Genomic DNA, 24145 nt, shown 5'->3' with positions numbered 1-24145 from the left:
ATATATTTGCATGAGTGTTATTTGCATATTTGATATATTTGCATGATGCAATGTATTTTATTTTTTTTCTTGCTTATGTTACATTTGGGCAATTCTGCCTACAGCTGTTTCTTCTAAAATAGTGTGAGTGAATTCTCCATTACTCCTTTCTTATCATTACATACTTAAAATTTGAAGGTTGGGTTTTGTGTTTTGTGCACTTTTATGTAAATTTGACACTTGCTGGGATGAGTATGACCAATACATAGAGTCCTCTACATTTTTGCTTTTTCAGTAATTCAGTTCAAAGTCACTCTAATTGAATATTTAGTTTAGTTTACTCAGTCAGTTAAAAGTGCTGTAATATATCCCTCATTGAACTCATTCTGGGTTGTGCAGTTTCTTTTTCACTAGTCACTCTGCAGTTGCCACTGTTACTTTCTCTTCCATCTTCCTCAGACCCTTGTAATCAGAGAGAAAAAGCCCATGATATTCCATTACTATCACTTCTCTTCAAATTTGGGAGTCTTACTGAGTTTGTCAGGATTTGCCTAAATCACAGCTTGGGAGAGATAGGCCAAGGGGTGTGAACCCTGCTAAAAACATCATCCTCTTCTGATCATTTTCATTTCAAGTTTTGAAGAGGAAGATTCTTAGAACTGGCTGCACTCTTTCATGTTTGCCTACAGATCAGCAGTCCTTCATATTCATCTAAAGACTCAGGTCTTTTCCTACCTGTTTAAAGGATTCTTTGCCTATGTCTACTCATTTCTCATTTGTTTTAGTCTCTTCTTCAGAATCATAAATTATCATCCATTAAGCTCAATATCTCTAATCTTATTCCTCATCACTTGCCATTTTAAAAAATTTTTCTATATTCTGGAAGAACTTTACAAGTTTTTCCCAATCTAATTCAATTCTCTATTTTGTGTTGATTTTTTTGGACCTGAAGCTGATTTATATTATGATTTTCACTTTTTTATTTTATTTTATTTTATTTTATTTTATTTTATTTTATTTTATTTTATTTTATTTTATTTCATTAGCTTATCCATTTCTCTTTTCACTTTCTTTTCTCTCTAAGCCAGCTCACCTTTGATCTTTGTCTGTTTTCTTATTTTAAATGTTTCCTTGTTTATAAACTTCCTGCATTTTTTTCAGATGGGAATGAATACAAAGCAAATTAAGTTTAAAATGTGCTTCTTTAATAAATACATATTTTATACAATATATGAAATATTTACATATAAATAATAAAATAATATATATAATATTTAGGTAGTTGTAATAATATTTATTTTTATATTATAATCTTTATTCAGAATTGTTTATATGTTTATTTCTTGTTTATACATTTTATCTTGGAAAAAATAGCTGCTTATCCACATAGATGTTTTCCTAACAGCAGTTTTGGAAATTTCTTACTGAATAGCCGTACTATCACCTCTGCCACTCCTCCAGATCTCTACTTCAGTTGCTAGGTGGAATTGTTCCTAGACTTCTAACTGGTGACACAATCTCCTTCATAAGGAATAAACTCTGTTGCACTCAGGGGAAGCCTTATTCCCTTGCTGGGTTTCATATTGCCACATAATTACAGGCTTCCACTACCAGTTTCTTTTAATGCTGGTAATTCAAAATAAAAAAGGACATTTTTAAATGATGTGCTCTAAGAATAATGTCCCATGGCTTGTTCTTTCTAAAATCCCTAGCACCACATCAATCATGGAATGTTAGCAGGGTGCATTTTCAGGAAAGTTTATATTTATTCTGAGACATTGCAGTGCTTCCTCAGTTGGGGAATGTGTCTTTATGTGGATAACTGTGTCTTGACTCAAGTCTATCCTATCTGTATGATATTTCACATGACATCATTATAATATCTGAGATGTGGATGATGTTCTTTTCTCAGTTTCAGTGATATAGATATTTTCCCCTTTTCATATTCCTGTTATGATTTCTGAGAAGGTATCTCTTCTAAATTTATCTTAGCTGAAAGTTACAACCATTTACTTTTGTTGGATCTGATTTTAAAGACATTAAATATGGGATTGGGTTTTATTTCACAAAAGAAAATGATCAAACTCAGAACTAAGTTTTTAATCAAATATTTTAAAGCTTGGAAGAGAGGTTTCTCTGTGGAAGCTCAACCTTAATCAGTCATAAGAATGAAAAATAACAGAACAAAATGTTAGTATAATTTAGGAGGTTTCTAATGTGAAATTAAAATTTTTGTACCCTATTGTAAAGTAATTTTTAAACTTTTATCCTAATACAGACCTTAAAGTTTTGGAAGCGTCTTAAAAATCTATTCAACAGATACTTTTAAAAGCTTCTTCTATGGGTCAGATGCATTTCTACTAGAGGATCAAGACTGCAAGGTCTCTCTTATCAATATCTATGCTGATGGAGGAGGCTAGTCAATAACCAGATAGCGCTAAGTGCTATCATATGTGAAATAAAATGGAGTGGTGGGTAGGAAGTGACTGCTAGGGTCAATACTGTGCATGTGATCAAAGAAGATCTCTGTAGGAAAATTATATTTGAGTTGATACCTTAATTATAAGGGGGAGAGAAGGGTGAAGACAGCCATGCAAAAGGCTGGTGTGGGTGGATTGTGGTTGTAGGAATATAGAATAATTCTGAATTAGAGGAGTATTGCATATATACTATTCAAGTTTACCACTAAGTCTTTAAGAAAAGAAAAAAAAGAAAGTAAAAATAACAATAGTAAGGAAGCCTACATAGTGGTTATGGAAGAAAAAGAAGAACCTGGCATAAACTGCTTTTTCTTCTCCTTTCTTCCCATTCTTGATTTAATATCAGAGGATTTTCACATTTGTGGAATTCTCTTATTTAGGTAGCTATGGTTTCCTACAGATGAGAGTTCAGTAATCTCCACTCCCAGCCTTGAAATATAATGATCATGTTAACTTCCTTCCAAATCTCCTTCCTTGAAAAACTGCAGATTTCATCACACAAAGTGGATGGATGTGCCACTGAGCTGTGAGGTCCTCTTCCCACAGCTGTCCCTCAAAATAGGAATTCCTTGGTAACCCATCTACTATCAGGTTCTTATACCAGGAGGGGACAGTTCTGCCTTATTATTTTTCATCTACGTCTCACTTTTTGAGACTGACCTATAGCCACTTGATTACCATAAACAAGCTAGTTATTCTTGACCCTCCTTGACCAGCACAAAGTGTTTTCAGATCCATGTATATTTAAAATATTGCATTCTCAATCAAAACAGTTAACTATGATCTTACTTCTCTTATAATGACTCTGTACTTTAAATGAATCTGTTGTGAATCATTTACAGACTATCTATAGAAAAATTCAGCTTTGGAAGAACCAGCCACTTTTTATTATGTAATTATTCATCAAATGCAAAACAAGACTACATATACATGCAAGCATATGGGTACATATTTATAGTTACTTTTTGCTATTTTAAAAAAGTAAATATATATATGATATGTATGTGTGTGTGGGTGTGTGAATAACTAGCTTAGGGGCCACAGATAATCAGATAGTAAGTTCAGAAAAAATATTGGGTTATTTGACATCTAGTCTAATGTTCAGAATATTTTATCTTGTTATATAGTCACATTGTAATTGATTTAATATCTATTTATGAGTTTTAATTTTTAAAATTTCAGGCAGGTAAATAATAGGGAAATAAACTTCTGAAGATCATGTTTATTAACTGTCTTAGAAAATTAATATGATTTTATCAGATAATCACTAACTATGATAAGAACAAGGATCTTAAGTTTAAGATAACAGATAATTAGCTTAATGCTAAATAACTATCAGATACTGGACTAAAACAGTGTAACCACAAAACAAATGGTTAGGACAAATCCTCCAGACATTTTCCATGAGTTAAAACTTTAGCTTGTTGTCTTTAATTTCAGAATCATGGTCTAAAATACCCTTTTGTGAAGGCATTATTTTATGGTTCTCAAAGACATTTAAGATTAGTTTTTAAAATTAATTGAGATTATTAGCAATTGACCTACTTATATAAAAGTGAAAAGATAGGCTCTTATGCTATTTTTCTTCTTTCTACTTGGAAGGGACAATTCTCTTCATAGAAAGTGGATTAAGTTTCTGTATCATAGAGTGAGAGACCATATCCTGTGCAAGCCAACATTCTTGGCATCCCTGGAGGAAATTCTACATTCTAAAATGATCCACTATTTCTTTAGGCAATTTTCTTCATAGTAAGTATAATGATGTACAAGCAAGAAATAAGTATTCAGAGAACAAATATGACCATTATATTCATTCCTTATCTTCATTAATATATCCATTATGTCATGCATCATGACCAAGTAATTATAAAAGTACATTGGATATGAAACCACTAGCTACCACCTATGTCCATGAGTTTGATGATTTTCTCTTCTGTTTTGATTTTATTGCCATACATGCCTATATAGTATATTAAAAACTTTCTCTGTGATGTCCCTGCTCAACCAAAATTTATGTAATGCCTTTGACTGTTTGCATAATTATTCATGCCTCTTTAATTGAATATGCATTTATTAAGCATCCACTCTTTTCCAAGCAGCCTGTGAGATAAAAAGAATGCAGAAGCAAATGCAATCTTGCTTCTGGATTTTGTGTCAAGGAGCTCAGAAAGTGGAAGAGAAAATGGACCGTTAACAGCTAACTCTATCATAAAGTGATGCACAGCACATTAGCATTAATGAACATGTTGGAGGGAGCAGTGATTTTTAGTGGGTTACAAGGGAAGCCTTTACAGAGTGCATAATATGAGCTTGACCTTTAATTAATAGGAATTCAAAAGATGGAAAAGAACCAGAAGGACATTCGGAAAAATGGATCAGTAAGGAAAGAGGACAGTGTATATCCAGCAAGTTTTGATTGGATGGGGGAGTGTTGGTTGGGGAAGTAGCATGAAGTATAGTGTAATTTTAAAATGGAATGCAAATTGTGTGCAGGAAGAATGCTGTGAGCACTGAATTTAATTATTTTTCTTCTATATCAACTAGGTATGGCCTTGTTTACCCTGCATTTTGAAATTAGGTTTAAATCAAGACCGTCTGATTAAAAAAAAAAAAATCTCTGAATAGTATATCTTGATCATTATATTAAGATTTCATTTGTTAAAATTAATTTATAATTTCTAATAGATGTGTAAAGATATGTAAAAACATTTCCTCTTTCACAAAACTGGACATTAAGTTTTTGTGACTAAAGGGAAGAAAATGTATCCTCCTAGTTCTTGGCTCTAATGCAACTGTTATTGCTAATCAGCCTCTTGGTTCATACTCCTCTCTCCAATATCCTTTTCATAATTATGGGTTTAATTTGTAATCCAAGTGTTGGATCATCATATACAGTACTAAATTTAATTCACACATGTATATATACTAATAAATATAAACATTTCTTTTGAAAGTATGTTTATCAAAGTGACGTAGTTCAGGTTTCATAAAATATAATTTTGAGTTTTCTGTAGTCGTCTGTAAAAAAGTTCCTTTGAAAACTGTGTTTTGTGTTAGAAATAAAATGTAAATGTGGCATTTTATTTATTTTAGTTGATTTTATGTTCTTGTCAGCTTCTAAATATTGCAAATAGGAATTGACCTATTCAGTCCTTATCTTCAGTGCCCTCTTCATTTTACACCTAAATATAAATGCCTTTGTAATGGTTGGTGTATAATGGTGTATAATTATTTTTAATAATAAATATTTGCTTGATAATTAATAGATTATAAAGGAAAGAAAGAAAATATCCCAAAGGAATCTAAGGAGGTTGCTACGCATTTCTCAAGTTCTTAAATCTGCTATAGTATCTGCAGTTGGTAACTTTAACACTGTCAGTGGCAGGGGATGTACTACCTCTCTACTCCATGAAACAGCATTTCAACTGTTAGAAATGCTGTAGAAATGGTTTTTCATTCAGCAAAAATAAATCTCTCTCTCTCTCTCTCTCACACCACACACACATACACACACACACACACACATGTACACTCACAAAACAAAACAAAAACCCCAGATCATTTTTGTGCATTACAATCCTTCATTGTTGGCCACTGGGTAAGTCCCTTGCTTCCCCAAAAAGTAGTTTAAGAAAAAAACATAGTCTAATTCTTTCTGTGGACACAAACTTCCTGAATTTGATACCAAGTCCTACAGTAGCCCTTTTAATGCCTGACTCGTACCTACAAATCTGAAAGATTTTGACTTTTGATGAGATCTTTGAAACAATCAATTTTTATACCAACCATTCCTGAAGGCTACCCTGCTTCCAGTTTTATGAGATAATGAACTCTTTAGATTTTGCACTAATTTTGTCAAGTGATTCTCTTACTTTTCACCTTTATTATTCTAGCTAATATAACATCTATCAAATTCAGATCTTGAGTTTATACACAAAGTTATAAAATATATACCAATGTATTTCTGGACAAATCTGTAAACATTTTTTTTTTCCTGATGTGGAATGTGAATGTACCCTTTCAGAATTCAGTGTTCCTATGAAATACTAGCCTAAAAAATAAAAAGATAGAGATAGACTTCAAACCCAGGTCTCTCTGTCTTTAAACTCCAAACTGTAGATGGCAAATATAAATAATTCTTATCACTTCATCAGTTTGTTTAAAATGCAGGGTCTCCACTAGGCAAAGTCTTAGGTGCCTACTTTGAGTCATTTTATGTGCTTGAAAAAAAAATCTGCATTTCTTTCAAAGGTACGGTGTACATTAGAGTTTCCTCTAATTTCACCTGGCCTTATCCTAAATTATATTCATTCAGTGTATTTTTGCATTATCTTGGAAGTTTAAATTTACAATTTACCTCTTGTCCTAATAGTCATTTTCCACAGACGTGTATAATTCTGTCTTCTTCACCTTCTCTGAACACTGCAATTCTAAACCACCCATTTGATTTGCTTCCAATACTTTTAAAGGAGTTATTCTATCCCTGGATGGGGGCGGAGGGGAGCAGGACTTTTTTTTTTTATTGCTGCCTATGGCAATTAGTGATATATTTCATTTTTTATAAAAAAAGGAAAAAGATAAGTCTAAGTTTTTAATATGATGGTTTATTTTAAAATGTAAAGTTGAGAACTATAGTGTTTCTAGCTTAGTTGATTGATCTTTTTTTCCTTAAAGATTTTCTTCAATTCAAATGATTTTTTAATGTCTTTTCTGGTTTCTTTCTGAGCTCAAAGTTCAATTTGTTTCTCTTGAGTCATTACTTGATTTGCTAAGCCCTGTATTACTCAGGTGACCTTTATGGCTCATTTTAATCTGTTGGAATGTTTTGGATTCTGGGTTTATTCCTGAAGATATCCCTCAACACAGTGGTGAAAATGTAGAAATCTCTAAGAGAAAGTGAAATGGAAGGGTGATTTGAGGAACCCAAAGTCTTGCTCTCTGTATCTGTCCTAAACCCTCTGGTACCATTTGCAACCCTGCACATGGTGAGAATGATGGTTCTGTGGCCCTCCTTTGCATTAAGTACAGCATTGCAACATAAAAAGAGGCACATGTTGGCATCCACCTGCCACTTGTACCAGCTGCCTACATATTCACTTTGTATTTTTGGAAGAAAGCTTAATTCTTCAGTGTCCAAAATACTGTAGAATCATAACCAGCTTATCAGCCTAACTTCTATAAGACAACATATTTTCAACTCACAATCCCTCAATCTTTTTAGGAGAATAGTTAAGCAAAAAAATAAAATTATACTTTGGATGTGGACTTTTATTCACTTGTTTGGAAACTGATGTTTAGCCAAGTTACCATTCTCCTTTTCTGGGATTAGGAAAATTCACTTTTCCTTAAGGTGTTAATTATTACTGGTAGTCTTTCTTTCCTGATGCCAAGTTGTTTTAGACCCTGGGGCAATAGCTGCTTCAGCTGTTGTTGATTAACTAGTCACTTATCTTTCCTCAACCACATTCCCTTAACCCATAATGTCCTCAAAGAGGTGGCAAGAGTAAAGAGAGGGAAAAGCTTGTACAGCACTTATCTGTACACAGAAACAATGGGCAACAGGAATATGAGTAAAAGGCAGTTACCATGTATGATTGAATAATGCCATGTGAGAGTGCTTTCTAGGTAATTAGGATTTGTCCCCTTAATATTCTTTAACAAAGTTTTTTCCATCTCTCCAGTATTTCCTCTATTGTTTTTATCTCTATCCACTCCACTTCAGCCAAGCACAGAAGTATTATTTTTGAGTCTTGCATACGTACAGAAAAGTTATTCAAGTATGCTTGCCTTCAGAATACTGTATACCACTTATTAAAACCTGATTCTTGGTACCACCCTGGATTTACTGAAGCAAAATTACCAGTGGATAGGACAATTCAACACACACACACATACCCACACACACACACAATTTAACATGCCAGACACTACTGTAGTATTTGAAATACATAAAGGAACAGTCCAACATCCTTATCCAGTGGATCTTTGTTCTAGGGACAGGGACAGGAAATCTGGTTGGAAATTCTATTTGGAGAACACTACTGGAAAGTAAGAATACTGACACAAAATTATTTATTGTTAATTGCAGGTTTCAATTTTCAAAACTTGAATGGCTTAGAGGAAGTTACTCAAACACTAAAAGTTTCAGTTCCTTATCAATACAATGCAATTTTAATAATACCATCCTAATTACTTTAGAAGTACTCTTGAAGATTAAAAAAAAAAAAAACTTGAATAGAACTTTAAAACTGTTAAGTACTGTACTTCCCCGTGACCACATGAAAAAGAACAAGTTTGTCAAAAGAGAATTTGGATTTATGTTTCATAGTTTAGACAGATACATTAGGTGAAAGTAGTGGAAATGGAGGCAGATATAACTAGAAACAGATTAACATGTGGGTTCTTCTTTTAAAGTTTCATGTAATATGTTAGGATACCAGATTAAAAAAAGGTAAAAGCAATTTTCCAGAGGATCTTAATTATTAAGTGTAGCAATTTTGTAAAGTCACAATAACTTGTTGAACTTCCAGATGCTCAACATTTGTCTTTCATGTACATATAAATGCTTTGTTTTTCAGACAGTGAGAGTTTGTGTATCTGAGGGCATTTTGTTCTTTCATTTGCTTTTAGTTTTAGATATGTGATTGAGTTCAGATATTATCTTTCTTCTGAGGCATTATTTTTTTTCTTAACCTTTTATTCAGCATTTATCTAGTGACATATACCACTTTTGGACTTTCAAAGACCTTGGTTCAGGCTGATCCTACCATTTTTAGCCTTGAGCAATTAACATTTTTAAGTTAGTTTCCTCGTCCATAAGTTGGGTAAAATAATAGCACTGTGTAGTAAGCTTAGCCTGAGAATTAGATGAAAGAATGAATGGAAACAATTAGCTGAAAATGTGTCATCAAATAAGTGATCAATAAGTTAGTTCAATTACCTTTGTAAATATTGGCCTTTGCTTGGAGTTTATAAGTAAAATCTGGCATAGATTGAGTGTTTTGAGGTTGAGTGTAAAACTGATATTTATAATCATTGTGTGATGTCAGACATCCTGCTTTTCCACCCCCAATACTTAATAAAGTATTGGACACAAAGAAATGCATTCAAAAATTACTTGCTGAAAGGTCAGGAAATTGAAAATGTATATGAAAACATTGACAAAGTGTTATCTTACCTCAACTTCTTGGATGATAAAGGTTTTATGATAAATGGAAATTAAATTTTTTAAAAATTATTTATTTATTTAATTTTTGGCTGCATTGGGTCTATATTGCTGCATGCAGGCTTTCTCTAGTTGTGGCAAGTGGGGACTACTCTTCCTTGTGGTGCACCAGTTTCTTATTGTGGTGGCTTTTCTTGTTGCAGAGCATGGGCTCTTGGTGCACGGGCTTCAGTAGTTGTGACATGTGGGCTCAGTAGTTGTGGCTCGCGGGCTCTAGCGTGCAGGCTCAGCAGTTGTGTCGAAGGGCCTTAGTTGCTCCCCGGCATGTGGGATCTTCCCAGCCCAGGGGTCGAACCCATGTCCCCTGCATTGCAGGCAGATTCTTAACCATTGCACCACCAGGGAAGCCCCGGAAAATTAAATTTATTTGAGCAAGAATTGTAAGTACAACAAGCATACACCGTAGTGTTAGTTAAAAAATACTTTCTTAAAATAGAGTCCTATCTCTATTATAACCATGATCTATATGTGCTGAATACCTAAAATGACTTGGGAAAAAAATTATGAGACTACTATGTCATATTCTGTAGCTCAGGTCTGAAAGCTTCTTTCTACATTACTCATAGTGCCTCTTGCAAATCTTTTCTACCCTACAGAAGCTTGGATGACAGTCCAACTCCATCTTATCTTCATATTTCCAAAAATTCTGTCTATCTAAGTTGGTGATGACATTCAACAAGAGTGTCCCTTGTCCTGATGTATCTTTAGCTATACTCATTTTGTCACGTAAAATGAAACTGAGCATTTGTTTAAATCAAGACACACTGACTACTCTACTCTTAATCTCACTTTTCTTCTCTTACCCTTCTCTTCTGGGGATCTTGGTCTACCAATTCTCTCTTATTTCTCTCTTTGCATTTTTAATATTCTTATTACCAGTTTATTCTTTTTGTAACAATAAAAATATATCCACATCCCTATCTTATACTGAAAAAAATAAAAGGGAAAAAACCTCTGTCATGCTTTTTTATCTCTAAAGTTACTGTATTATTTCTTTTTTTATGATTAAAAAAATTATTAAAAGTGTTCTGCTATATCTGTTTCACTACCATTTAACCTTTAACCCATTATATAATGACTCACCTTTCGAGTTCCTGTATCTTTCTCTCTTCCATTCTCCAAATTCAGATGCTCATCAGTAATTTGTCTTTGGTCCATGCCTGTTTTGTTATATGCTTCCTCGATAGACTACAATAGCTTTAATTAACATCCCAGTATTTAAACTTCCTAAATCAAAGTCTGCAGTAGTAACCTGTTGTTCCTTTCCTTTCAGTCCTATCATCTTCCACTTCTTTAAATTCAAGTATCATATTGTAAAACTGTTTTACCTGGGTATTCTTTTGGCATTTTAAACTGAAAATTAGTTATGCCATCTTCTCACAAAAATAGTCTCCATATATTAACTCCCTCTCCTTTGAGCTTTCGTGCATCAAATCCACCCCTCATTCTCTCACTTTAAAGCTGCTGATAACCAAGTTTTTTATCAATTTTATCATCTATTAATTCTCATCCATTCCTAAGACTATTTTTGTAGCCCAGGGTTTACATTACTTGGACTATTATTATACCCACCCTTCCCACTATATTTCTATTTATATTTTTGTATTTGAGTAGCAAACAAGTTGCAAAGTTGCCGTGTGAACTTGTAGTTACTCCAACTAATTCAGTGTCCTATCTGAAAATCAGTGAGAAAACAGTAATTCTTAGGAAGTTTTAAATATATGTTATTATATGATATGTTGTATAATATGTATATGTTATAATTGTGTGTATGTGTCTCAGGCAGTATATATTATATATTTTTGGCACAGTAAATATGGCATATGTTTGATAAATGCTATTGCTTGTTATCATATAATAATTATCAGTCACCACCATAATTCTGCAATCTATTTTATGTATAATTCTATGGGCTTCATTTTCCTGTAACGCAATGTTAATTTTGCCACTCAATAATTGAAAATATTGATATAGTTTATATTGTGGTACAGAATAGTGTAAAAGCTTATTAGCTTGATATTCCAAGTCCTCCATAATTTGATTTTCACCAATTACCAGCTTATCTCCTACTTTTAATTTTTTTCTTAAATTTTATTCAAAATGAATTAGTGATAATTCTCTAGTTTGTGTTATGGTTTATCACTTCTAAGGAAATGTTTTGCCCAAGATATTCCTTCCATTTAGATGTTCTACCAGTCCAACAAAGACCTGTTGACATGTGAAAGAAGGAAGGCAAGGAATGGAGAAAGAAAGAGGAAGAGAGAAAGGAGGTAAGGAAAGAAAGGAAGGAAGGGAAGGAAGGAAAGAATGAAAGAAACTAGATGTAATCTGTATTGACTAAATTCCCATTACACTTGATTTGTACCTCTGTTGTGTAAATGTTTCTATGTTATGTTGCAGAGCACTTATTTAAGATATACAAACATCAAAATATGAATTTAAATTCTAATCATATTGTATTGGATAAAATATTATATTCATGAAACCCTTTAATAAAAGCATAAATAAATCATAATAGGCTGCTATTGAATTATATGGTACTTAATGAAATATATATCATGACTTCTAAAGATGTACAAATATAATGTGATACTAAACTATAGTTAACACACATTTTGTTTCAAAGTCAGCATTTCTTCACTGATGAATTATGTTTGATTGTAAAATAAGAACCTTGAAATTATACAAGTAGCCAACTACAATAATTTTGAAACATATAAAAGTTGGTTTTTATATGATTTTAAAGGAGGGCTCTAAATATGTAGTTGGACTTTATGATTAAAAAAAGTAAGATAGTTTAGAAATAATTCTTGAGGTGTGTAAGTTTGTGTGTGTGTGTGTATATATATGTGTGTATATATATATATATAATTTCTTTTTTTCAGCTTGTAAGACTAAAATAGCCTTTGTAGAAATTTTGAAAAATAGAAGGGAACACAAAAAAGAAAGTAAAAGTCAACAGAAATCTCATGAGCCAGATACAACTACAGTGACATTTTGGTGTCTGTGATTGTCCATGTCTCTTCTCTTTCTCTCCATCTTTCCATCTCCCTTTCTCTGTTGCTGTCACTTTCTCTCAACACACAGATCCAAATATACACATGCAGGAAACTATAGAGCTACTAGAACTGGGATATGACTATAACATGATATATAGAAAGTGGCATTGTCAAGAGAATTTGGAGATTTAGTGAGGGAGACATACATGCTTCCTGAAGAGTTTAGATTTTTATTTCATGGACATGGAGATTTTCAGTAGAGGATAATATAATCTGATTCTGATGTCAAAAAAAGGCGTTTCAAAACTCCCATTTTGATATTTGGGAAAAAAAAGTTTTTGCCACAGCCTGGGGAATGAATTGAAGAGGAATAGCAGTGACTGTTGGCAGGCAGCCAAGTTAGAGACTGTCACTGCAATCTAGAATAGGAGTAATGAAAACCTGGAATAAAGCAGAGTTAGTGATAGTGGGGATGGCAGGAGGCAATCACACTTGTGAATTTATAAAAATAGACCTGATAGGATTAGGTGCCTATGAGATGTGATCTATAGGAAATATTAGGAAGTACAGATAATTGCCAGACTTCTGGATCAGTTGACCAAATGCCACTTCTTAAGATGGGGTACATGGGCGAGAAAGAAAGAGGAAGATGAGTTCAGTTCTAAAACTGCTGAATTTTATGTGCCTGTGAGATCAAAAATGATGATACAAATTTGAATATGTGGATCAGTTATTTATGTCTGATTCACAGAATAAGACTACACCATGTGCACGTGTGCCAGCGTGCGCACACATACAATTTTATATTTGGTGTATATATTGGTTCCAAATATGCACATACACACACACACACACACACACACACACAGAATACTTGCAACTAAGTCCATGAATGCAGTTAACCAGAGAATATTGTGTTCCTTGTAACAATAAGTAACTAATTGGCTTTCTAGAAGGCAGGAAACAAATAGGTCTTTGGTTTCAAATGAGATCTGAATAGCAAAAGTATTACCTTTCAAAAGTATTACCTTTCTTAGCCCTTGATAGTGTGTGTGTTCCAGGAGAAGGGAGTGGTAATAGTTTACTTATTTTTTTTTATCCTAGGTGTTTACATTATAGCATCTTTCAAGAATATATGCTTATTTGTTGTAATTGTGAAATTTACTTACCCTTTATATGTAAAAATGCAATATTTCAAAGAGTTTCATGTCAAAATAAAATATTAAAATGTCTTAGATTGCAATTAGAATTTTATGCATAATACTTTTAATCTGAATATTTATTTCCATCACAAAATTAATGGCATGTACTGTTATGTTTTAGAAATTGATTAAATTTATAACCATTATTGAAATCAATTGTCATTTTAAGCCATGAAATCTCCTATTAAAAATGTGGATAATTTTTTCTAAGCTTTGAGAAATATTCTTAGGAACATCTTAGGAACTGTTCCTTTTCCTTGAGTTAATGATTTTAAATATGTTCTAAATTGACTTGGTTTAAACTAATTTATTGTAATATGAGAACAATTAGAAGATCCTATTTATTACTTCTAAATGTACTTTTCTTAACATGTATCAGTAATCTTTAAAAAACTGTAGATGTTTAATATACTTACAGAAAAGTACACAGATTTATATAGTTTACTGAGTTTTCACAAATTGAACACACCCATAAACTCAACACCCACATTAAAAAGCAGAACATTTATGTTTTTATTTTGAAAAGAACCTGATGCTTTAATTTGATATATATTTTTAATTTTATCATATTCTGCCAGTAATTTAAAAGGCAAGAGCACTTCTTTCGGGGTAATCAAGAGAAGTTCCGCTGAGAACAATTGACAAAAGGTCAAATTCTGAAAGTGTTGGAGAGAAGTCTCCCCAAACACATACTGTATTTCATCCTTATGGCTTGTTTCACTCAGTCCCTTCTTATCTTCACTCTGCATTTCAAGTTTATTCATCTTATCTGTGACTTTGTGATGGGAAATAGCATGAATTATGTTAGAAAGGTAGGAGGAAAGTAATTTTGTGGGGTTCTAAATGTCCCTATGAAGAGTGTAAAATGTCTGTCATTCAAGAAGGACCATTTTAAGCTTTTGAGGAGAAAAATAATACCAAAAGCTGTAGTTCAGGAAGGTGAATTTAGTGGAATAGTATAAGACAGGTTAAACTGAACAAAGGGCATTAGATATAAAGAATGGCCAATAAAACGTTGTTGAAATTATCCAAGGATAAAATAAAAAATGTAGCGTGGATGATCAAGTAGATCCTCTGGCCTTAGGTCTGTGTCTCCCTTTCTGTCCCATGTCTCTTTTTCTCCTATTACACCAATCTTATTTGAAATCTAACCATTGCTTTCAATGCTCACCTCAAAAATTACTACCTATCTTCCAGTTGAAATCAAGTCTTCTCTTTTGGCATCCTTATTACTTAATATTTATGTCTCATTTTAGCACTTATTACACTGTGTATTTCAGTTAATCTTTATTACATGCATGAATCCCCCCATCAGCTGCTTGAAGGCAGGAATTATTTGTTATCTTTGTTCTCCTAGGTCATTTGTGTGGGATATTTTGCATAGTAAAGTTTCAGTAAAAGTGCTTGAATTAAACATTTATTCAAGTTAATGTACTAAATACTATAATATAGGGTAGAATAGAGTAAGATTATGAAAGAAAGAAAGAAGGAAGGGAGGGAGAAATTAAGTACCTGACTGGATTATGGTACAAATGAAAGTTGAATATTATTGGTTTCATGCTGTCATGTGGTAAGGTAAGGTATGTGCTAATGAACAAGACTGGTCACACATCAAAATAAATTTTATTTTATTCTCATCAATTTTTTAAAATTTGTTCATTAGAATATGGCCATTTGATATCCTTAGATAAAGCTGGCAAGCCCATTAATTTTCTTGGAGCCATCAGGTAATAACCTTCATGTGCTCTAAGTCATGAACATAATTTTAATTTGAAAATTAGAATGTCCCATACTGTGTAATAAGTTTTAAATATCACATTTAAATTAACATTAAATCTCCCTCCCCTTGCCTCTTCCACTGCCAAATTGGATGCTGTCTCAGAGATGTTAACCTAAAGAGAAAGCCTCCCTCTAAGTTGATTGCAGCTTCAGCCCCTTTGGAGATTCATGAAGGGAGAAGGAAGGGAAAAAGTGATCAGGAACATTCTTTCTTGCTGAAAGCTTTAAGCTCTCTGGGTCTCAAGAAGATTTGTATGGTTTCTTTCTTTTGTGGTGTGCTTTTGTGAGTTATTTAGAGGTGCTCGTCGCAAGAGATCCTGAAGCTCTAACTCTCAGGGTTCTATGGTTGCATCCCTTTCCTGTGACTGGATTTTTACCCTCACATTTGATTCACTAGTGATCTATCCCACACAGACTCTCATTGTGTCAGTCCTTTGTCTGCTCAGAAGATTTTGTTGTGAAATATTTAATGAAAATATGTGTAATCTGGCTTCCTCTTTCAAGAGGTCCAATTTTGATTCATGAGAAGTAGACAATTATCTCTACAACTCCAGAAGTACAGCAGTTACCTTCCTCTGCCAAACAAACAGTTAGCCAGCTTCTCAGCTGATTTCAGACTCTTTCTGAGAATGTTCCTAAGAAATGCCAAGTAACCATGTTTACAACAGGCTTGAATTAGAAGGTAACAGCCCCCCTCCCTTTTCTTTGAGGCAAAGGAAGGATTATTAGTATGACTTTCTTTAAGGAGATCTTCCACAAATATTCCACATTGTTTTCTTGTAACCCTTTTATATAACCTTGATTTGGCTGGGGGTGGGGTGGCAGGTGGGGTGGGATGTGCAGCAAAGGTGGAAGAGGTTCTTTAACTTCTCTACTTCTTATGCATTTAATGTTCATCTTACAGTTATTTTGGACCCTTAATATCTATGTTATTGACACTGAACTGAATATCAGAGCAGGCATTATTCCACTTGAACATGCTATTACAGAATAACTTTAGTTTTAAGATTATAAGAATGGATTGATTTAGGAAAGTGGGGAGATGTGCCAAGAACTATGAAGGATCTGAGGTAACACCCCATGTTTTTTCCCTCCATCTTTATTGGAGTATAATTGCTTTACAGTATTGTGTTAGTTTCTGCTGTACAACAAAGTGCATCAGCTATATGTATACATATATCCCCATATCCCCTCCTTCTTAAGCCTCCCTCTTACCCTCCCTATCCCACCCCTTTAGGTCTTCACAAAGCATCGAGCTAATCTCCCTGTGCTCTGTAGAAGCTTCCCACTAGCAATCTATTTTACATTTGGTAGTGTGTATATGTCAATGCTGCTTTCTCCCTACATCCCAGCTTCCCCTTTCCACCCCACTCCCCATCCTGAAGTCCATTCTCTATGTCTGCATCTCTATTCCTGCCCTGCCACTAGGTTCATCAGTACCATTTTTGTAGATTTCATATATATGTGTTAGCATATGGTATTTGTTTTTCTCTTTCTGATTTACTTCACTCTATATGAGAGACTCTAGGTCCATCCACCTCACTACAAATAACTCAATTTCATTTCTTTTTATGGCTGAGTAATATTCCATTGTATATATGTGCCACATCTTCTTTATCCATTCATCTATTGATGGACTTTGAGGTTGCTTCCCTGTCCTGGCTATTGTAAATAATGCTGCAATGAACATTGTGGTATGGTATCTTTTTGACTTATGGTTTTGTCCAGATATGTGCCCAGGAGTGGGATTGCTGGGTCATATGTTAGCTCTATTTTTAGTTTTTTAAGGGATCTCCATACTGTTCTCCATAGTGGCTATATCAATTTACATTCCTGCCAACAGTGCAAGAGGGTTCCCTTTTCTCCACACCATCACCAGCATTTATTGTTTCTAGATTTTTTGATGATGGCCATTCTGACCAGTGTGAGCTGATACTTCATTGTGGTTTTGACTTGCATTTCTCTAATGATTAGTGATGTTGAGCTTCCATTTATGTGTTTATTGGAAATCTGTATGTCTTCCTTGGAGAAATGTCTAGGTCTTCAGCCCATTTTTGGATTCAGTTGTTTGTTTTTTTTTTTTTTGTATTGAGCTGCATGAACTGCTTGTGTATTTTGGAGATTAATCCTTTGTCAGTTGCTTCATTTACAAATATCTTCTCCCATTCTGAGGGCTGTCTTTTTGTCTTGTTTACAGTTTCCTTTCCTGTGCAAAAGCTTTTAAGTTTCATTAGGTCCCATTTGTTTATTTTTGTTTTTATTTCCATTATTCTGGGAGGTGGGTCAAAAAGGATCTTGCTATGGTTTGTGTTATAGAGTGTTCTGCCTATGTTTTCCTCTGAGAGTTTTATAGTGTCTGGTCTTACACTTAGATCTTTAATCCATTTTGAGTTTATTTTTGTGTGTGGTGTTAGGAAGTGTTCTAACTTCATTCTTTTACATCTAGCTATCCAGTTTTCCCAGCACCACTTATTGAAGAGGCTGTCTTTTCTCCATTGTGTGTTCTTGCCTCCTTTGTCATAAATTAGGTGACCATATCTGTGTGGATTCATTTCTGGGCTTTCTCTCCTGTTCCATTGATCTATATTTCTGTTTTTGTGCCAGTACCATACTGTCTTGATTACTGTAGCTTTGTAGTATAGTCTGAAATTGAGGAGTCTGATTCCTCTGGCTCCATTTTTCTTTCTCAAGATTGCTTAGGCTACTTGGGTCTTTTGCATCTCTGTACAAATTGTAAAATGTTTGTCCTAATTCTGTGAAGAATGCCATTGGTAATTTGATAGGAATTGCATTGAATCTGTAGAATACTTTGGGTAGTATAGTCATTTTCACAATATTAATTCTTCCAATCCAAGAACATGGTATATTTCTCCATCTGTTCATGTTGTCTTTGATTTCTTTCATCAGTGTTTTATAGCTTTCTGAGTTCAAGTCTTTTTTATCCTTAGGTTTATTCCTAGGTATTTTATTCTTTTTGTTGCGGTAGTAAATGGATTTTTTCCCTTAATTTCCCTTTCTGATCTTTCATTGTTAACATATAGAAATGCAAAAGATTTCTGTGCATTAATTTTGTATCCTGCAAATTTTCCAAATTCATTGATGAGCTCTCGTGGTTGTCTGGTGACATCTTTAGGATTTCCTATGTATAATATCATTATCATCTGCAAACAGTGACAATTTTACTTCTTCTTTTCCAATTTGTATTCCTTTTATTTCTTTTCCTTCTCTGATTGCCATGGCTTAGACTTCTAAAACTATGTCGAATAGTAGTGGCGAGAGTGGACATCGTTGTCTTGTTCCTGACCTCAGTGGAAATGATTTCAGGTTTTCAACATTGAGAATAATGCTGGCTGTGGGTTTGTCATATATGGCCTTCATTATATTGAGATAGGTTCCCTCTGTACCCACCTTCTGGAGAGTTTTTATCATAAATGGGTGTGAATTTTGTCAAAAGCTTTTTCTGCATCTATTGAGATGATCATATGGTTTTTATTCCTTAATTTGTTAATATGGTGTATCACATTGATATATTGAAGAATCCTTGCATTCCTGGGGTAAATGCCACTTGATCATGGTGTATGATCCTTTTAATGTGTTGTTGGATTCTGTTTACTAGTATTTTGCTGAGGTTTTTGCATCTATATTCATCAGTGATATTGGTCTGTAATTTTCTTTTTTTGTGTGTGATATCTTTGTCTGGTTTTGATATCAGGGTGATGGTGGCCTTGTAGAATGAATTTGGGAATGTTCCTTCCTCTGCAATTTTTTGGAAGAGTTTGAGAAGGATAGGTGTTAGTGCTTCTCTAAATGTTTACTAGAATTTGCCTGTGAAGCCTTCTGATCCTGGACTTTTGTTTGTTGAAAGATTTTTTTTTATTACAGTTCCAATTTCATTACTTGTGATAGGTCTGTTTGTATTTTATAATTCTTCCTGATTCAGTCTTGGAAAATTGTACCAAAACTAATTGTACAGGATTAATCCTAGGAGAAACACAGCAAGACACATATTAATCAAATTAACAAAAATTAAATTCAAAGAAAAAATAGTAAAAGCAGCAAGGGAAAAGCAAAAAATAACATACAAAGGAAACCCCATAAGGTTATCAGCTGATTTTTCTGCAGAAAATCTGCAGGCCAGAAGGGAGTGACAGGATATACTTAAAGTGATGAAAGAGAAAAACCTACAACCAAGATTACTCTACCCAGCAAGGATCTCATTCAGATTTGACAGAGAAATCAAAAGCTTACAGATAAGCAAAAGCTAAGAGAATTCGGCACCACCAAACCAGCTTTACAACAAATGCTAAAGGAAATTCTCTAGGAGGGAAACACAAGAGAGGAAAAAGACCTACAGAAACAAACCCAGAACAATTAAGAAAATGGTAATAGGAACATACATATCGATAATAACATTGAATATAAATGGATTAAATGCTCCAACCAAAAGACACATACTGGCTGAAATGATATAAAAACAAAACCCACATATGTTGTCTACAAGAGACCCACTTCAGACCTAGGGACACATACAGACTGAAAGTGAAGGGATGGAAAAAGATATTATAAGCAACTGGAAATATAAAAAAAAGCTGGGGTAGCAATACTCATATCAGATAAAATAGACTTTAAAATAAAGACTGTAACAAGAGATAAGGATCAATCTAAGAAGAAGATATAATAATTATAAATATTTATGCACCCAACATAGGAACACCTCAATATATAAGGCAAATACTAATAGCCATAAAAGTGGAAATCAACAGTAATACAATAATAATAGAGGATTTTAATACCCCACTTACACCAATAGACAGATCATCCAAACAGAACATAAACAAGGAAACACAAGCTTTAAATGACACAATAGCTCAGATAGTTTTAATTGATATTTACAGGACATTCCACCCAAAAGTGGCAGAATACACTTTCTTCTCAAGTGCACATGGAACATTCTCCAGGATAGATCACATCTTGGGTCACAAATCAAACCTCAGAAAATTTAAGAAAATTGAAATCATACCAAGCATCTTCTCTGACCACAACACTATGAGATTAGAAATCAATTACAGGGGAAAAAATGGTAAAAAACACAAATACATGGAGGTTACACAGTACACTACTAAATAACCAAGCGATCACTGCAGAAATTAAAGAAAGTGGAAAATATGTAGAAATAAACGACAATGAAAACACGATGACCCAAAACCTATGGGAGGCAGCAAAAGCAGTTCTAAGAGGGAAGTTTAGAGCAATTCAATCTCACCTCAAGAAACTAGAAAAATCTCAAATAAACAATCTAGCCATACACCTGAAACAACTAGAGAAAGAAGAACAAAGAAAACCCAAAGTCAGTAGAAGGAAAGAAATCGTAAAGATCAGAGCAGAAATAAATTAAATAGAAATGAGGAAAACAATAGCAAAGATCAATAAAACTAAAAATTGGTTCTTTGAAAAGATAAATAAAATTGATAAACATTTAGCCAAACTCATCAAGAAAAAAACGGAGAGGACACAAGTCAATAAAATTAGAAATGAAAAAGGAGAAATCACAATTGACACTGCTGAAATACAAAGGATTATAAGAGACTACTATAAACAATTGTATGTCAATAAAATGGACAACCTCGAAGAAATGGACAAATTCTTGAAAAGGTACAATTTTCCAACACCCTACTTTCAAGCTAAGAAGTTTGTCAGCCCTAGGTTCATGGATGTTAGTAATAGACACAAGATCTCTAGGTCGGAGACTAAGGGTGGTTTATCTCTCACTGTGGCCTTAGTAACAGCATTAGAATGTTTGTGATGGTTATCCAAACCCCATTTTCCAAAGGATGACACAAGATGGCCAGATAACACTTACACACATAATGGGTTATATTATAGAAGAGGAACATGGAGTTAAGGGAACCCAAATCTTTGATAACTGGAAGTAGGCATGTTTGTCATCTGCTCTAGAGGGAGATACCATCACTACTATACATGTTTATGTCTGCCTGATGTCACAGCACTATTTGTTATGCAAACCAACCTGAAAAATAGTGAGGATGAAAGGGCAGTCAGTGCACATTTGCAACTTATGCAAATTGCAAGAGAACCTTGGAGAATTATCTCCTAAAAAGTAAAGGAGGTTTGTACAAAAATATGAATTCAATTTTTGTGTTATATTTGAATTGGTAGTTAAATATTTAAATGTAAATTCTGTGTGAGCAATTTGTAATTTTGAAATTAGAGTTTATTGCATTAACTTATTTACGTAATTTAACTTCAGTAGAAACCAACTTTTTAGTGTTTAATGGCAAGGACTTGGCCCTTAGGTCATATATAAATTCAAAATTTCATGATTCTGTGTTAGTGGCAGATAACATAATATTACAATAAAAGGAAGATTTAGAACACTTCTTTTAAGGTGATAAAGACATGAAATAAATTGTGTTTGAATTAAGAGAATAAAATTACTTATGGGATCTTGTGCATTGATAATAACATTGTATGTTTTGTTATAATACATGGTAACATATTTGCTGCTGAGTAAGAAAAATATTAAATTATGCCATATTTTTGTTCTAAAATACACTTAGAGAAATCCACAGTATTCCATTCAATATGAAGTCTATATTTTATCACTAAGATAAAATACTGGGAATTCCACAAAGTTTAGCATCACTATCCACAAAATGTTCTGAGTGCTCTTGAAAAACAACTTGCATTTATCATTTAATTCTAACTGCTATTTTGGAAAATAATTTAACTTCAGAGTCTGAACTCTTTAGAGATAACAACTGTTTCATTTCTTTAAAGATTGGTATGAAATCATGCTAGTTTCTGTTTCCCCCATTTCATCCTCATTAAGGCACATTTAATTCCTTATTCATAGACTACTACAGTAGTTTCCTAACTGTTCATCACAGATAAACCTTTTCACATGCATTTTTGACACTACGCTGTCAAAGCAATCTTAAAATATCAGTGGCCTCCAACTTCAATGGCTTAATGGATCAATGAAAACCCCTGTTTTTTTTTGTTCTTCCATGAAGTGCTCTATGTCATCAACTTCTCCTTGCCTCTGTCTTTCCTGAGGTGCTTTGGAATCTTATCACTTAAAAATTTATCCATTACTATTCAAAATGAATTTGTATTCACATCAGGTTTACTTCAGTATAAGTTGCCAGTTTCCCAGGTTCTCTGTATTGTTCAATTGTTGTACAAGCATAAGTGCTATGTTGATGTTTCCTTCAATGTTTATTTGTATTTTGTATATATTATTTTGGCAATTAAGAGTTACATTAGAGGTGCTAATAGATATCAACTAATTCAAAGTTAAGAATGTCAGCTAATCACTGATATATAATTAAAGTTTGATAATTGCTATAACATTTTCTTCCTCTATCAAATCACTGAACTATTGGCCTAAAGACCACTCAAATCTTATTCACTTCAAATAGGCCTTTGGGGTACACTATCCTGCTATAATTTTTCTCTTAAAAATTTCTTTATGTTATACTTTTTACACTCTCCCCCAATACCAAGCTATATGTTATAACTACTGAGTAATTATTTGTTGATTAAAGCTCCTGAAACACATTATTAGATAACTTCTCTTGGCCATAATAGAGAATGGTCTGTTGTTGAACATGTTTATTCAGTAATACTTATGATTTTCATATATGTATTTAAAAACCCACATATCATGTTGTCAGGCAACAAAATGTGTTTTTTTAATATCAGAAAAGCTTCTAATTATGTTATTTAGCAATCTTTTCTTATGCAGTCTCTAGGGAATATCCAATTATAATCCATCGACAAAACATCAGAAAAAATGTTCAACATATATAGATGAGAGGATCTGTGTGCTGTTTTTCCAAACTGCATTTTAGACACATACAACATTCTTCTTAGTGTCATCATCTAAGTTAAACCATGTTAGGAGAGCTAGAGGGAAAATGGAGCAATGAGAGAGACTAGAATTAGACATAACGGATTTTGGTCTGGAATGTAGGTTCTCATTTGTGCTTAAGATGTTTTATTTGCACCTTTGCTCTATGGCTGACTCATGGGAAATACACAAATGGGTCCCCTTGCCTTTTAGAATTCAGTTGAGTCAGCCAATAGAGAACACCAGTAATCTTCCCTGACCAGAGAGAGTGAAGTTGAGGTGTCTATTTCACTTTTCCTCTTGGAGGCAGACTTAGGCTCATGTCTCTTTTGATTAAATGTTGGGGCTTCTGTCAAATAGCTTTAGGCACCCAATTCCTCTCTGTGAGTTCTTGTAGCCATTCTATTTTCCTATATTTTAGAGCCTAGGGATGTATCCTAATTTTGTTTCTCCCACAAAGACTTGAGTTAAGGACTTGGGTATATGTAATTTAATCAGGAGTTATCCTCAAATCATCAGGGCAAGACAGGAAAAGTCCAAAAGTATGTTATTGAGCTTGTTAGGACTTTGAGCAACTGGGTGGGGCTCAAGCCTGGTGGAGATCGTCT

This window comes from Hippopotamus amphibius, chromosome 5 (genome assembly GCF_030028045.1).
Source record: "Hippopotamus amphibius kiboko isolate mHipAmp2 chromosome 5, mHipAmp2.hap2, whole genome shotgun sequence".
Lineage (NCBI taxonomy): Eukaryota > Metazoa > Chordata > Mammalia > Artiodactyla > Hippopotamidae > Hippopotamus > Hippopotamus amphibius.
This window is presented reverse-complemented; position numbering follows the sequence as displayed.